At 36.6% G+C, this 14,563-nt stretch overlaps 1 pseudogene across 1 annotated transcript in view; it reads left to right on the top strand.

Annotated features, from left to right (window-relative positions):
• The window catches only part of LOC308509743 (RNA transcription, translation and transport factor protein-like), a 43,362-nt pseudogene that overhangs the window by 27,681 nt on the left and 1,118 nt on the right, over positions 1-14,563 (top strand). The gene's annotated exons all lie outside the window — the stretch shown is intronic.

Raw genomic sequence — 14,563 nt, forward strand, 5'->3', positions numbered from 1 at the left:
AATCATTGCCCAGACCGATGTCAAGAGAATTTTTCCATATGTTTTCTTCTAGTAGTTTTACAGTTTCAAGTCTTGTGTTTGAGTCTTTAATAAATTTGAGTTGATTTTTTTGTGGGGTGTGAGAAAAAATTCCAATTCATTCTTTTGTATGTGTATATTTAGTTTTCCTAGTGCCATTTAAGAGACTATTCTTCCCCTGTCATGTATTCTTGACACTCTTATCAAAGATGAGTTGACTGTAACTATATGGACTTATTTCTAGGTTCTCTGTTTTGTTACATCAGTCCATATGCCTGCTTTTATATTAGTGCCATACTGTTTGATTACTGTAGATTAGTAACATATTTTGAAATCAGGAACTGTGATGCCTCCAGCTTTGTTCTTCATGGATAATATTACTTTGGCTTTTCAGGGTCTCTTTAGTCCCACGTGGATTTTAGGCCAGTTGTTTCTATTTAAACAAAAAATCCCATTGGAATTTTGATAGGATGGCATTGAATCTGTAGATTGCTTTGGGTAGTGTGGACATTTTAACAGTATTAATTCTTCCAATCCATGAACACAAGATAACTCTTCATTTATTTGCATGCCCATCACTTTCTTTCATCAACGTTAACTAGTTTTCAGTGTATAGATCTTTTACCTACTTGGTTAAATTTATTCCGAAGTATTTTATCCTTTTTGATGCTATTATAAATGGGATTGTTCTCTTAATTTTTAAAAAAACTAGTTTGTTGTTAGTACCTAGAAATGCAATGGATTTTTCTATGTCGACTTTATATCCTGTAACTTTATTGAAATTGTTAGTTTTAACAGGTGAATGCTGAAAACTTCAGTTCCTCTGTCTTGTGGACCTCACTCTTCTTTGCCTGTCCCATCATAATTTTAATTTTTATGTTTGTTTCCTACCATTGACAGATTTCCCCAAGGAAGGGACAGTGTTTCTGTTCCTTATCCTCAGGGTTGAGCATAAATTCTCAAATTATAATTGTTGTTAAATGATGATTACAGAACCAAAAAATTCCCTGTATCTTTTCTTTAAGTTGTGAATAAGAAAGACTGATTTTTATAATTCTACATCTAATTTCATTGGCACTGTGAATATATGATTGGTGGCATTGGGTAGTTGTTTTCAGGGGCAGACAGCGATTTCATACTGAGGTGGATAATGCTAATCGTTCATATATAATTTGGAAGTTTCTATTTTACACATTACATTTTTTTTGAAATATTGCATTTTATTTGAATGGGGAAGGGTGATACTCACCTGTCAATTTGTTAGAATGACCTTAGATATAGTATCTTCTAAACAGTTTAGTCAATATGTTTTCAAGAAAAATCTTAAACTGACATAACCAACCAACAGCAACTTCCTCCTTTTTTTTTCAGATTTCAAGGTACAAAGACACAATTAAAGGAATACATGATTCTCTTTAATTAGCAGAATATACAGTAACAAACTGGAACAAAGTTTCTAAAATGTGCGTGCGTTTGTTTTTATTTTTTAATTCCATGGTTTATATTCAAAATACAATGCCTCTAGTCCAATTCAGGGGAACATTCTCTAATGATAAACGGTCACCATGGCACGTGCTCCCCCCCAGATCTAGTATTACAGCATACTAAATGGGGAAGGGAAAAACACTCAAAGCTACACATTTTCATTAAAAATACTTTGCTTCTTGCACTATAGTTTTCAGAACTGGCTGCAATAACTCGTAGTTATTTGGGGAAAATGCCGTCTCGAAATAAATTGTAGAGTGTGAACTCCCCCAAGCTATCCTGAGATGTTGATTCTCATTCTCCATTAAGTACAACTCTTGGTTGTCTGCAAGTTAATATTTAAATCCTCACTTCTAGATGTTTAATTAATGCTCCATCTTTAATATTTTAAAGTGACATTGAAATAAAGTTAAAAGCTCCAGGGGTCTTTACTTCCAGGAGCAACGTTTATATTATCTAATGAAACCCACGTCTCTTTAGCAACAAAATATTGTGAGAATTCTATTAATTTCCCAAGGAAATGTTTCCTGTTCTACATATAGTTTTTATTAATAGCCATGGAACTTTCATCAAGTTGCTTTCAGCATCTATTTATATCATCATATGGTTTTTCTTTTTTAATGTATTGCTCGGGTAAAATGTGCTAAACAATTTCTGACATTGAACAAATCTTGCAGACCTCATATAAACAATGCATAATGTATTTTGTGGTTTCTTGGATCTTTTTGCTAATATTTATTTGCTATATCTGCATATCTACTCTTAAGTCAGATTAGTTTTAGGTATTACTTTTGTCAGGTTTAGGATATGTTATATTTACAAAATAAATTAGGAGTCTTTAGTTTTATGCATGGCCTCAAATATTGTAATCAATATTGGAATTATCTGTTCTTTAAAAGAGAAAAACACTCATTTATGAATCCATTTGTTCCTAGTGCCTTTAGCAATGGCAAAGCTCTAAAAACTTTCTGAAATTTGTCCATGTTTAATGGCTTATTCATCTTCTCCTACTTTTTTTTTAAATTTTATTTTGGTAACTTGCGTTTTGCTAAGAGATCATAATTCTTTTCTAAAATTTTAAATTCACTACTATATAAAAGACCTAGTATTTGCTTTTAACTCCGCCCCATTTCTTCTATTTCTACTCTTCCAATTCCTGTTTCATTCCTGATGGTGTCACTTATGCTCCCTCTCTTTTTGCCTCGGTAAGGTTTGCATGGGGTTAATCTAATTTATTAACCCTTACAAAGTAGAATATTTCAGATTTATTTAGTTTTTCAAATAGCTTTTCTTTTATATTTCAGTTTCCATCAGATTTACTTTTATTGATTTCCTATTCCTAGTTTGCCTGGGTTTTTGCTTCCATTGTTTTTCTAACTTTTTAAGACAAAAATTAAATTCTAACTTTTTAAGACAAAAATTAAATTCCTTATTTTTTTTCTTTACTCTTTACTGATTAAGATATTTAGGCTACACAACTTCTTTTAAATACACCTCTTCTCTGTGTATTGTCAGTTATGGTATTAAACATTCTTCTTTTGACTTTTTCTTAATATTTGTATGTTCTGTCAGTCATTAGCATTAACTAATGTGTTCTGAGTTTGCATTAAATAATTAAGGTAGACATTAGACTTATTATTATTTAACTTTTAGAAATATACAGTTTCACTTCATTTCTACATATCTTTATATCATTTATAAAATTTACTGTTTTTCAATGAAATGAGCATACACTTTAGTAAATATTATTGCTGTGTTTTGCCATTTGGTTCACAACCCTTATCCCATCTAAGTTTTAATCATAGATCTCTACTTGTTTGCTCCCGAATCTACTACATCTGTGTGTAATAAATATCATTAACACATGCAGTACTTGTTATGTCCTGGGTTCTCTTCTAACTCAGATGCTCTCATCCCCATATCATTCACACAACACTCTCTGGTGGGTGCTTTTATCACTCCAATTCCCAGGTGAATACACCCAGGCATAGAGATGTGAAATAAACTGTCCCTGGTGTTTACTCTTCTGATCACATCACTTTTCCCTTCTCGACTTTCCTCAGAGGGTGGGCTCCTCGGGTGGGCGCTCCAGTGCTGCCATGGTGAGGCCCCAATGTGAACTTGATGGCATCCAGGCGCTCAAAACATCAAGGACCTGACAATCATTCACTTTCAAAGGTTTATGTACTGATGAGGGTGTTGTTTATATTTTTAAAATATAAACAACACACAATTCTAAATTTTGCTTCAGAAATTACCGAAATCTTAAATGTGGAAGCCAGTCTTCAATGTAATTTTATTTGGAAAGCAATCCTTGATCTTGTGGATTTCTCTTCAAGCACAGAAGTTACCTGGGTCAAGAATCCCTTTCATAAATACTAATGCTGTTAGTCTGCTATTGTATAACTAAATGACTTTTAAAAGCTATATTGGAAGGGGATGTTAAAGTTCCTTTTTTATCTACTTGAAGTCTTGATGTATATTCGTTCCTGACTTTTCCCTGTGCAGTTACGATCCAACCATCTCTGACCTGCTCTGTGAAGCAAACGGTTGGGTTTTATGGAGTACACTAATGAGAGTCCCTTGCCCCAGGTTTCCTGTAGACACTGGCAGAAGTTGAAGTGCATTGGGAAAGAAGGATGATTGTATTTATTCCTACAGCTGTGTTACTGCCCAGCCAAAGGGTGTGGCTCCTGTAAGACGACTCAAGTGGGTCTTGCTGAAGTCAGCAGGGGTTTGCCTATTCCTCCCTTTGCCTATTCAATCCTGGCTGACAGCTCCTCATGCTCCTAGCATTGGGGTGCTTGACCTTATCTCTTAACCCTTTTTACACCTTTATGATTATAGTCTCTGCCTTGAACTGTTGTTAATCACTAATTTTATGTTGACATACAGTTTCTGCTGGAACCCTGAATGAGAAAATAATGGATACATCTAATGACCATAAATGGATAGGGTGGGAACCTCAAAGTGGAATTTGGGGATTAGGTTGCACAGATATTTGATGAACATTAGCATGTGTATAATTTACTTCCAGGAAACACAAGACTATGTCAACATAAGTCCTGTGGTAGTGTCAATAATTACTCAAATTACCATTGTTGATGGCTTGGGATAGAGAGTAGGGGGAGGGCAACAAATGGAAAGACAATGTGGCTCTAGCACTTATTTGTTATGGTAATGATTATAACCATTGTAATGTGGCTAGCTGCTTCTGATGGCCCTAGAAAGAGCACACACAGTAAAAGACAAGCTGAGATTTTAGAACTTCCCAAAAAGAGGAAAATCTTCTAGATTAGCTTCAAAAATGTCCCTTCACCCATGTAGCTGAAGGGAAGTTATGAAATACTGCTGAGCTTCAGTACTAATTCACGCACAGTATCATCTGACCTCTCAGATCAGGGCATTAGGGCCTTAGGATCCTGGCTAAAGGTGGGAACCTAAGTCATGTGATGGAGAAAGTGGGAAGACACTCTGAATTCCAAATTTCTTAAATCTTTCTTGTTAGAGGAAAACACCTACTATCTTCCACCAATGCTTCTACCCTTGACCACGCCTGTATAGAGCTCACCTTCACAGCATTGTCAATGGTTACATTTGGACAACAGTTTTACAAAAGGATAGTGATTGTCTTAGGGTTAAACCCTCCCCATCTCCAAACCACATTACCTCCATGGATAACAGAGTCCACTTGGTAAGGAAGGAGATCCCTTATGCACTGAAATAGCTGCAAGATCTTCCCAGTCAGAGTCTTGGGAATATCTATGAGGGTAGATTTGAAGGACTTAAATTAAGTAAAATGAAATTTAAGATTAAGACAACTGAAATTTTTGACATGGGTATACTCTCCTGAGAGTCAAGCCTTAATATTTTATTTTCAAGCACTTGACAGTCATCTCTGATAGTTGGTGTGATAATTTCATTGAAGAAATGTCTCAGAAGGAGTTCTAATTTTCTTTTTCCTTTATTTAAATAACTATTTTCTATTTCCTTTTAGAAATATCTGAAATCCAACATCTTACAAAAGCAAAGTAGGCAGTAAATAAATATTGGTTAGTTGATTGGTTGGTTATTTTGAATGTAATCCTCAAATTCCTTCATTGTATTTATGTCTGAATCTATGTCTTAATTTTTCTATCACTATTGACATAAGTTTATTGGGAATAGTTTCTACCCTCAACAAGCCTATAGCTCATAAGAGACAATACATATATTACAAAATTTGGTATTATGAGATAGCATTATTAAAAACAAAATGACAAGGAAGACAATAAGTGTATAAGAGTTGGACAAAGGAAACATCACTAAAAGGTGCAGTTATAGCTTCCATTGTAATGTGAGAATCGGTTTGAAAGGAAGATTATTTGTAGTTAAGGAGAATAGTTATTTAAGTCAGTAAAATTTTGAGGGCCTCGGAAAATATATCACATTGTTTCAATGTTTGCTAAAAGTCCAGTTCAGAAGCGTGAAGACTATTTGTAGGAGAATGGTAGAAATAGTTTAGCAAGTAACTGGTGACTTGATCATGGGAGAGTCTTGAACATCTAATTCAACAGTTAGAATTGTGTTTTGTGAGTAATAATAAAGCACGAAGTTCTAGAGCTAAAGATTAGCATATGCAAAGAGATTCTTTAGGAAGTAAAATACAACAGTGTTGAGGCCGAACGAAAGTATGATGAGCTTGGAGACAGAGAAATGAGGAAACTACAGAAAAATGAGCAAGTGATAAGGAAGGTCTAGACTAGGATGGTGAGAGTGGATTTCCCTCTCTGGGCTCCGTGAGAAAGACCACCTGCGTGGTGGTGACAGACAATAACTGTTGTCCTTATGATAATAACCCATGGCGTACCTCTGTACTTCCAAAGCTTTAGAGAGTGAAATTAACTCATTTAGCTTGACAAAGCATTTATGAAATGTTACACTTGTCAGAGCTCCACGGGACAATCAAGAATTCTCTAATTTTGTAGATGGAGACATATAGGGCACCCATTGTAGGCAGAGGAGATTTTCTACTATTACCAGGTGGCTGGTAGTCCATGAAAACAGAGTTGGTCAGATGGAGTAATTAATTAAAGGAAGGACTGAAAGGTTGGAAAGATTCATGGAGGAGTTTAGTAAATATGGATCTTGCATGGTAGTAGGCAAGTGGGGGGAGTTGCAAAGAAGATAAAAATGAGAGATCACAATGTAACCGGACTGGAGGTAGGAGGAAGGATGGAGTGGAATTGATAGGTTTTTCTCACAGATTTATGCTATGAGCTAATTACATCTCAACTTTTACCATTAAATTTAGTGTGTTAAATTTCAATTGGTAGGCAAACCCCTCAGTCCATTTTTCAAAGTATTGTTATTTAGCTACATTAAATGTCCACTATATGAAATGCTGATCATCTTAAAATAGCCAACTTAATCTGTGCAGCACAAGCTTAAAAATTTTTTTTCAAACAAAAACAAAAAACCTTGGAGATTACAAAGATTAAACAACAATTTTACAGTTAAAAAATGTAAACATTTTAGATTTTTGCTTTTTTCCACACTTACCTATGGCAGAACACCAAATGTAATGCAGTGGACCAAAATGTCATTTACTTAACATTTTTCCATTACCTGGAAAAAATGAATTTCATAATTTGATGGACCAAACTCATGCTGCACATAACTTAAAAGCAAATGAAATTCAATATAGCAAGTTAGTTTCAAGTCAGACCCCCTCTTCAGGACCCGACCCGGACTGCTTTCTAATTGGACATGAACTGAACCAGTTTCTGTGTAAGAGCCAGACCAGATCAGATTTTTAAGTCGAACCTAACTCAACTCACCCAGTTTTCGGGTCCAGTCTTGTGGGGACAAAGCCCCAAAAAACAGTTTCCAGGCTCTCGGCCTCACATAGAAAGGTGCTGGCTCGGGTAGTAAATGGCCATTAACTGTGATCAGATGGCCAGCAGCTGTGGCTAGTTGGCCGTCAGCTGTAACCAGTGAGCCATTGGCCACTAATATAACGGCTGTGGCTACGCTAGCAGAAGAGAATGGGGACTAGCAAGAGTGGATTGCAGAGAGGCAGATGCCGCCAGCGATAATATAGTAGTATGACTCCCCTACTTATGGCTCCGTGGGTGTTCCTTTTTGGCCTCACCATGTCCTGCGTTCTTGTGTGGGGAGCGGGAGCTAGACCCCGCCAGACGCCCTGCACGACAAGTTTATAAAAAAAGTACGCTCAAAGGAAGTCTGAAAGCTCATAACGCAGAAGCCGCAGAGCTGGGTCCAGGATCCCAGAAGGACTTCCCACAACCTCCAGAGGCCTGAAGAAAGCAGCAAGAGGTGGGGCCTCAACAGGTACCTACACCTGGTTGCTTGTTGCTCCTGGTGGTGGTGGTGGTGGTGGTGGTGGTGGTGGTTTGGCGGTCTCCTTCGGTTCCCTCATCTGACAGCAGAACTGTTTAGAGGTAAACAGGCATATTATGAAGTGTAAGAATTTATTTGCACAAAAGTCGATTCAAATCAGGTAGCACCAGACTGGAAGTGGTTAGGAGTGTTTGGCCAACAGGAACTGGGAAGGAACATACTTTTACAGAGAAAAGGCAGAAGCAAAGTAAGGACATTACTGGTGGGCTAGAGTTTATGAAGCCAGATTGGCTGTTTGTGATTGGCTGTCCTTAGCATTTCGATTTTGTAACCCTGAGGCATTTACAGGCTTAGCTTTTCCTGCGTTTACACCTGCGTCAGGGCATTCCAGCCAAGTCAGTTTTATGGCCTCCTAGTTTAATTACGTAATTTAACAGAGCCAAGCTTTATGGCTCCAGGGCTCCTACAGTTTTGGTGTTGTGTTAAGAATTTTAAATACATGCAGTGCGTGTGTAACCGGACTTCTGAAGCTTAAGTGCTATGGTCTTTAGGATCAATGGATTTCTGAAGCAAACTATGACTTACCCTAGTGAAAACAAGCTTGGGTGAGAGCTCAGTCTATTGAAGTTGGTATTTCTTAGCTGAGAGCCACAGACCACCATTTCAGTTAGGGTCTCTTTCGTGGACAAAGCCTGACTTTTGGAGACTGGGAACTCCAAGCAAGGAGACCTAAGAAGTGAAGATGATAGATTATTGAGTGTTGGCTCAGACAGTTTACGGGATTGTCACCTCCTGCCCTCTGTTTTCAGTGCCTCTTCAAGTTTGTTTCTTAAATTTTATAGTCCTATAACTCAAAGGAACCCAATTGTAGTAATAACACAGTGTATAGGTTCCACAAAAATCTCTTCTTATAATCAACTTACATATGCAGACACTTTTCATTTAAAGGGTTTTTATTCTTTTGTTTTACATGAAAAAGAAAAAAACAATCTATTCAGATTAGAATTAAGAAATGCTAACATATGTCTTACTGGAATGTATTTTGTTATTGATGTTGACGTCCTACTGTTTGTCTTCTTGCTCTGGTGGTGTGGTATTAGTTTATTTTGATGTTTTTGGTCTTTTGGGGGCAAGTTACGCAGTCAAAATGTAAGTATGTGCTTTTTATATGCAAATATCCATGTGATTACTACATCAAACTATTATGTTTACTCTGGAAAGAAATGCAAAACTTAAAAGGTTGGAGATAATAGCAAGATTTCAAAATCTCTTTCTCTCCCTCTCTCTTCGTCTCTGAGTAAAATAATTTTTTAAAATATAATACCAATTGATAAAGATCTTTCTCAGATCATTCCAGCTCACAGTCCCTTGCCGAAGTTCTGCATTATAAATATTAAAAATACAAGGGGCATTCACTATGCAATTATGTATCTGAGCACATATGTATTATACTGCTGGTCCCACACAAAAGAAAATACTATTCTGTGATACTTTGTGTACCAAAATTATAAATAGGGCTTAGAGTAGATAAAAGGTTAAAGAAGAAAGAGTTAAAGTGAAGCACATTTTTTTTTTAGTGGCTTGATTGATCTTGAAATATGATTTCAATTTTCTCTTTAGTTATTTTTGTTTCTTTTCTCCATTAGCAAAATGGAATCTTCACGTGTTATTGTCATTTCAAATTAAAATGTAATACAATCTCTTTTTCCTGTTTCTTTATTCCTGTCCAATCATAAATAATTATTATACAGTATTTGAGCTGTATCCTTATATTTGTATGTGTCCTTGAAAAATGTGGTAGCATTTTGTGTATATGTTTTTAAAATTTATAAAATTTATAAACCTAAAGAAATGTTGAAAGATGAGTAAAATGAAGAATTTAGATTTGCAATCATTAATATGTTGCCTCTTTTCTCTCTGTCATTCCCTCGGTCTCTCTATCTTTTTACTTTGGGAGTTGCAAAATAAATTTTTTTAGCTATTATTCCTAGCATTCATCTGTAAAGAACAGTTTTTTCCCTCTCTATCCCCTCCTTTTTGATCCACTGATTTTTTTTTAATTCAATGTGTCAAAATCCCTTGCTATCATTTTTCTTCTTGACGTTCAAATTGACCTAAACTTGGAATGTGAGATCTCTTCAGGTGGCTCCTCTGTGTTTTTGATATGATCCTATTATGTCTTCAAGTGTTTCCTGGCTTTCTGTTCAACAAGTTCATGTACTTTCATTTATTCATCTTGTATTTTCTCTGCCCCATATCTGGAATTACTCTGAGGAACCCTGGTTTCTTTTGGTGAGTAATGGAAACAGGCACCAAGGTATGGGTTTGTTCATGGCAACTGGGATCTTATTGCTCCTAGAGTATTTTTGTGAACAGAACTAAAATACACATGTTTTAGAAAGTATGAGTTCATACTAATACTTGTAATTAAATTCAGTAGTAAGTTCTTTCTCACCATCTTCTCTTCTACAGTTATGTCTTCCTTCTTCCCCAATGAAAAGAAAACCCTCACACCCAACAATATGTGTATATTATTCATTTGTTTAATAACATAATACATAAATATAATTTCAAAATTACAACCATGATATCATCAATAATATACCTACTAAGTTCAATGTTTCTTTGCAATTTGAGTTGTCCTATCCAAGTACAAACTACATACATATACCCATTTGTTCTTATTCTGTGAGTCTTTTTCGTATGTATTAACGTTTTCTTCATGTCAATGTTGACGGGTATGTATTTGTAATTATGATATAATATTGTGATACAGACCTCATTTTGTTTCTTGTTTTCAATCAGGATCGCATTAAAATCATTCTAAGACCGGTCATGTTACTGGGTTCATCTAGTCCATGGCTTCTGATTCTCAGGGAATTCCAAACTGGGCATCCTCTTCCATTGACTTAGCCTTTTCCCCCAGAGATGGACAAGTGCCTCAAACCTCATAGTGCTGCATGCAAAGCTACGATTAACAGGCCCATCGTGTCTCCTCATGAACCTCTCCAAGAATTTCTCTGGAATATAAATTGTTAAATACATACCAACTTACTCTGATCATCAGATTATAGTCTCGAATTGATGTTCCTATTAAACTCCCGGCAGAAGTGCTTGAGAATATGTACCTTTCTCCCATATTGGCACCATTGGTTGATATTGTCCTGTTTTCTCTAGTTTGCTAAGGTAAGGTTTACAAAGTAGGGCCTCGTTGTTTGAGTGGCAATTTCTAGATATTAGTGAGTTTTTAACATCTTTTCATATGTTTGTTAGCATTTGCATTTCTCCTTCTGTGAACTGCCTCTTCTTACTTATTGCTCCTATTTGTGTTGGGGTTTCCCATCTTGTTCTGATGGCACATGCTCTTTTTGGAGTAACATTTCCATGAGCTAAATGCATTGGTGGTGATTCTATTTCACTATTTCAAATAATTCCTATGTTCCAGGGATTCATCTTTTCCCCGTCACTTAATATCGTCTTAGGGCAGATTCTAACACATCCCAGTCTCTTTGGGTTATTCAAATTTAGTCAGGTCTAGTTTAAATTTTCAGTTTCATATTCTGTTCAAAATGTCTTCTGTCTATTCTAAGGTAGGCTTGAGTTTGAATCTTTTTGTTCAAAATTGAAGGGTGTGTGTGTGTTAGAGAGAGAGAGAGAGAGAGAGAGAGAGAGAGAGAGAGAGAGAGAGAGAGAGAGAGAAGACAGCATGTGCTTTTCTAAGTGAAAAATTTTAAAAGTTCCCTCCATATCATATCCCCCACATGGAATGTTTGTGGCCCACAGAATAAAAGATGGAATATTCAAATTCAAGGACACTGCAGGATCAAATAAACAGAAAAATACCTGATTAGGGTGAATAATTAAAACAACTGTCAACACTTTGCACCTCTTATTAGGAAGAAGAAACATTTAATGTACGTATCTTATGTTTATGGTAACTTCTAAAGATTTGAAGAAGTAGAATTTTAAAACTTAGAAATAATTGCACAAAACTAATTGCACACATATCATGCTAACTATAGAACAGACACTCTTCTATGCATTTTACTTTTATCCTCATAAAAAGTCTTTAGGGTAGATACTCTTATTATCTCTGACTATTTCAGGTTAGGGAACTGAGTAACAGTGATGTTACTAATATATAACTATTAAAAAGTGGAGAAATGGGGATTCCAATGCTAGAACTTTCACTCCTAAGTGTACACTCTTAATGGCTACGCAGTGCTGTCTTTTAGTATCTAGAAAGTCAGTTTAATGAGAACGTGCCGTGTAGAATGAGACAGGGGAAACCTTACAGGACACCAGAGGTGGGACCGAGCAATGAGTAGATTTTAGAATGCTTTTTATATAGCTTTGTAGATTGTCCCAAAGAAGTGAGTAACCAGTCACCCATTAAGGTGGTTAACTTAATAATGCATCCTGTGTTGGCATCTTGTTTTCCAGCTTTGCTCCCTTTGTCCTTTCCTCCAGCTCCTTGGGATCAAACTCTTTCAGTACATTGCTCATGCATTAGCCTTTGTCACAGGCTCTAAGGGAATCCAGAGCCCAGGCCATCATCGGTAATGGGTCTATTTCAGGAAGATAGCAGTAAAGGTGGGAAGAGGGATTTATGTGTTACTAAGAGTTTTTTTTTAAGAGTAAAAAGACTGGACTATTGATTCTCAATCCTGGCTGCATAATAGAATTATCTTGAGAGTTTTGTTGTTGTAGTTGTTTTAGGATTTTATTTTTTAGGGCAGTTTTAGGTTCACAGAAAAACTGTCAAGAAGGCACAGAGATTTCCCATATATCTCCCCTGCTCCCACCTGAGGGAGACATTTGTTGCAATTAATGAACCTGCATTTGACACGTCATAATCTGTAGTTTATATTAGAGTTTACTCTTGGTGTTGTACATTCTGTGCATTTGAATAAATATCTCATGATGTGTGTCAGTCATAGTATCATAGAGAATATTTTCACAAACCTCCTTTGTGCTCCACCCATCCACCTGTCCTTCCCCTCCACTCCCACATATCCCAAACCTTGACAACCACTGATCTTTTCACTGTTTCTGGAGAGAATTTTTTAAAAAAATAATTATATTTGTGTCTCATCTTCAGAAATTGTGATTTATTGTCTGGAGTTGGTCTGAACATCAGTGGTTTTGGAGAGTTTCTGTATGATAGTGGTATGCAGCCAGAATTGAGAAATCTGGACTAAATCATGCTTATATTATTAAGGGAAGATTCAAAAGAAGATGAGGGATTGAAGTGGAATGCTTCCTAGTTCGTAGCTTTTTAGAAAAGAAGATAGAATGGGACTTAGGATGCATGTGGAGAGATTAATTTTTGAAAGACCGAGGAACACCTACATGGTAAGGGCTCAGGAATTTGTTTTACCAAGGAGTCTCCTCCATGAATTACCTGGAGATCTTGTTAACATGGAGATTCTGATTCTTCAGATCTGGCGTGAGGCCTGACATCCTTCTTGTCTAAGAAACTCCAGGTAATTACAGTTATTCTGGTTCATCAGCCACATTTTCTTTAGCAAGGATTTGGAGTTTGTGTTTTTTCAGGTAATTGTGACAACAGGGAAGGAAGTTTAGGATATATTTTCGGTAATTCTTATATGATGCTTAACTGATACTGTATGGAATCTGAGAGCAATGAAAAGGGAAGTGAAGATAAAAGGGGACTAATGAACAGGAGACAAATAGAGGAGTCAATGAACTGAAGGTTTTGATGTCCTTGAAACACAGTTGCATTGACAATACTGAAGCAATCAAGTTGGAAAGCTAGGTGGGCAAGATGACAAGAGTGGGATGTTTGCATTCATGGCATAGGGTAAGAATAAATTTCAAGTGATCAAAAATATCAAGGGCTCAAATTAATAGGGCTGAGACAGAGTAAAGGAAATCATTGAAGATGAAAAACATCAAGGAATTAAGAGGCCATGATGTTAGATCACCCTTGAAGAAATTTGGGTTAGGGTGGAGAGCAAAGCATGTGCCGTACAACAGAAGACTTTAATGACTGAGAAGAACTCATTGATAGATTATTACAAGGGAGGGTAGGGTAGTTGAAGTTAGTTGGCATAAGCCTCAGAGGTGTAGATTTTTTATTTTAGGAACAGTAGTTTCCATTCCATTGTGACATTGGGAGACCTGGAGGATATAAGTCCACTGTTACTATCCTGAAGTAATAGTAACAGATTAAGAGAACAGATTGTCTCTGTTTACAGGCTTACAGAGATTTCAGCTACAGGAAAGTAGATGGAGCATACGAAGTACCTCAGGATAGAGGAAAGCTTGCCAATCACAGAAACATGTTCTGGCATCTCAGCCTGAGGGGAGCGCAGTAGGAGGACCAAGGTCAAGAGATCAAGTATAGATACTTGCGGGGGAGAAAATTCAGTAAAGACATCCAGAAGGGCAGGCACCAGGAAACACATTCTTTGGATCAGGGTGGTTGTCTTCTCATACTGTCTTGGGGAAAGACATGCTCAGGGGCAAGAGAGAAATCATGTGTGTTTTAGAGAAGAATCCCCAACCCCTTTCCCCCGAGGAGCCAGACATTTCCATTCTTCTCAGTCTGCTGATGTTGGCAACTGTAATTGACACAGTGCTAGATGGTGGCATGGAGAAAATGGGTATAAACCAAGAAGTCATTATTTCTAGCATCTCAGGAGCTACAAGTGTGCAAATGAAGATAGGAGTCTTATTTTCCCTTTTGACAGAC

This window comes from Rhinolophus hipposideros (assembly GCF_964194185.1).
Source record: "Rhinolophus hipposideros genome assembly, chromosome: 17".
Taxonomy (NCBI): Eukaryota; Metazoa; Chordata; class Mammalia; order Chiroptera; family Rhinolophidae; genus Rhinolophus; species Rhinolophus hipposideros.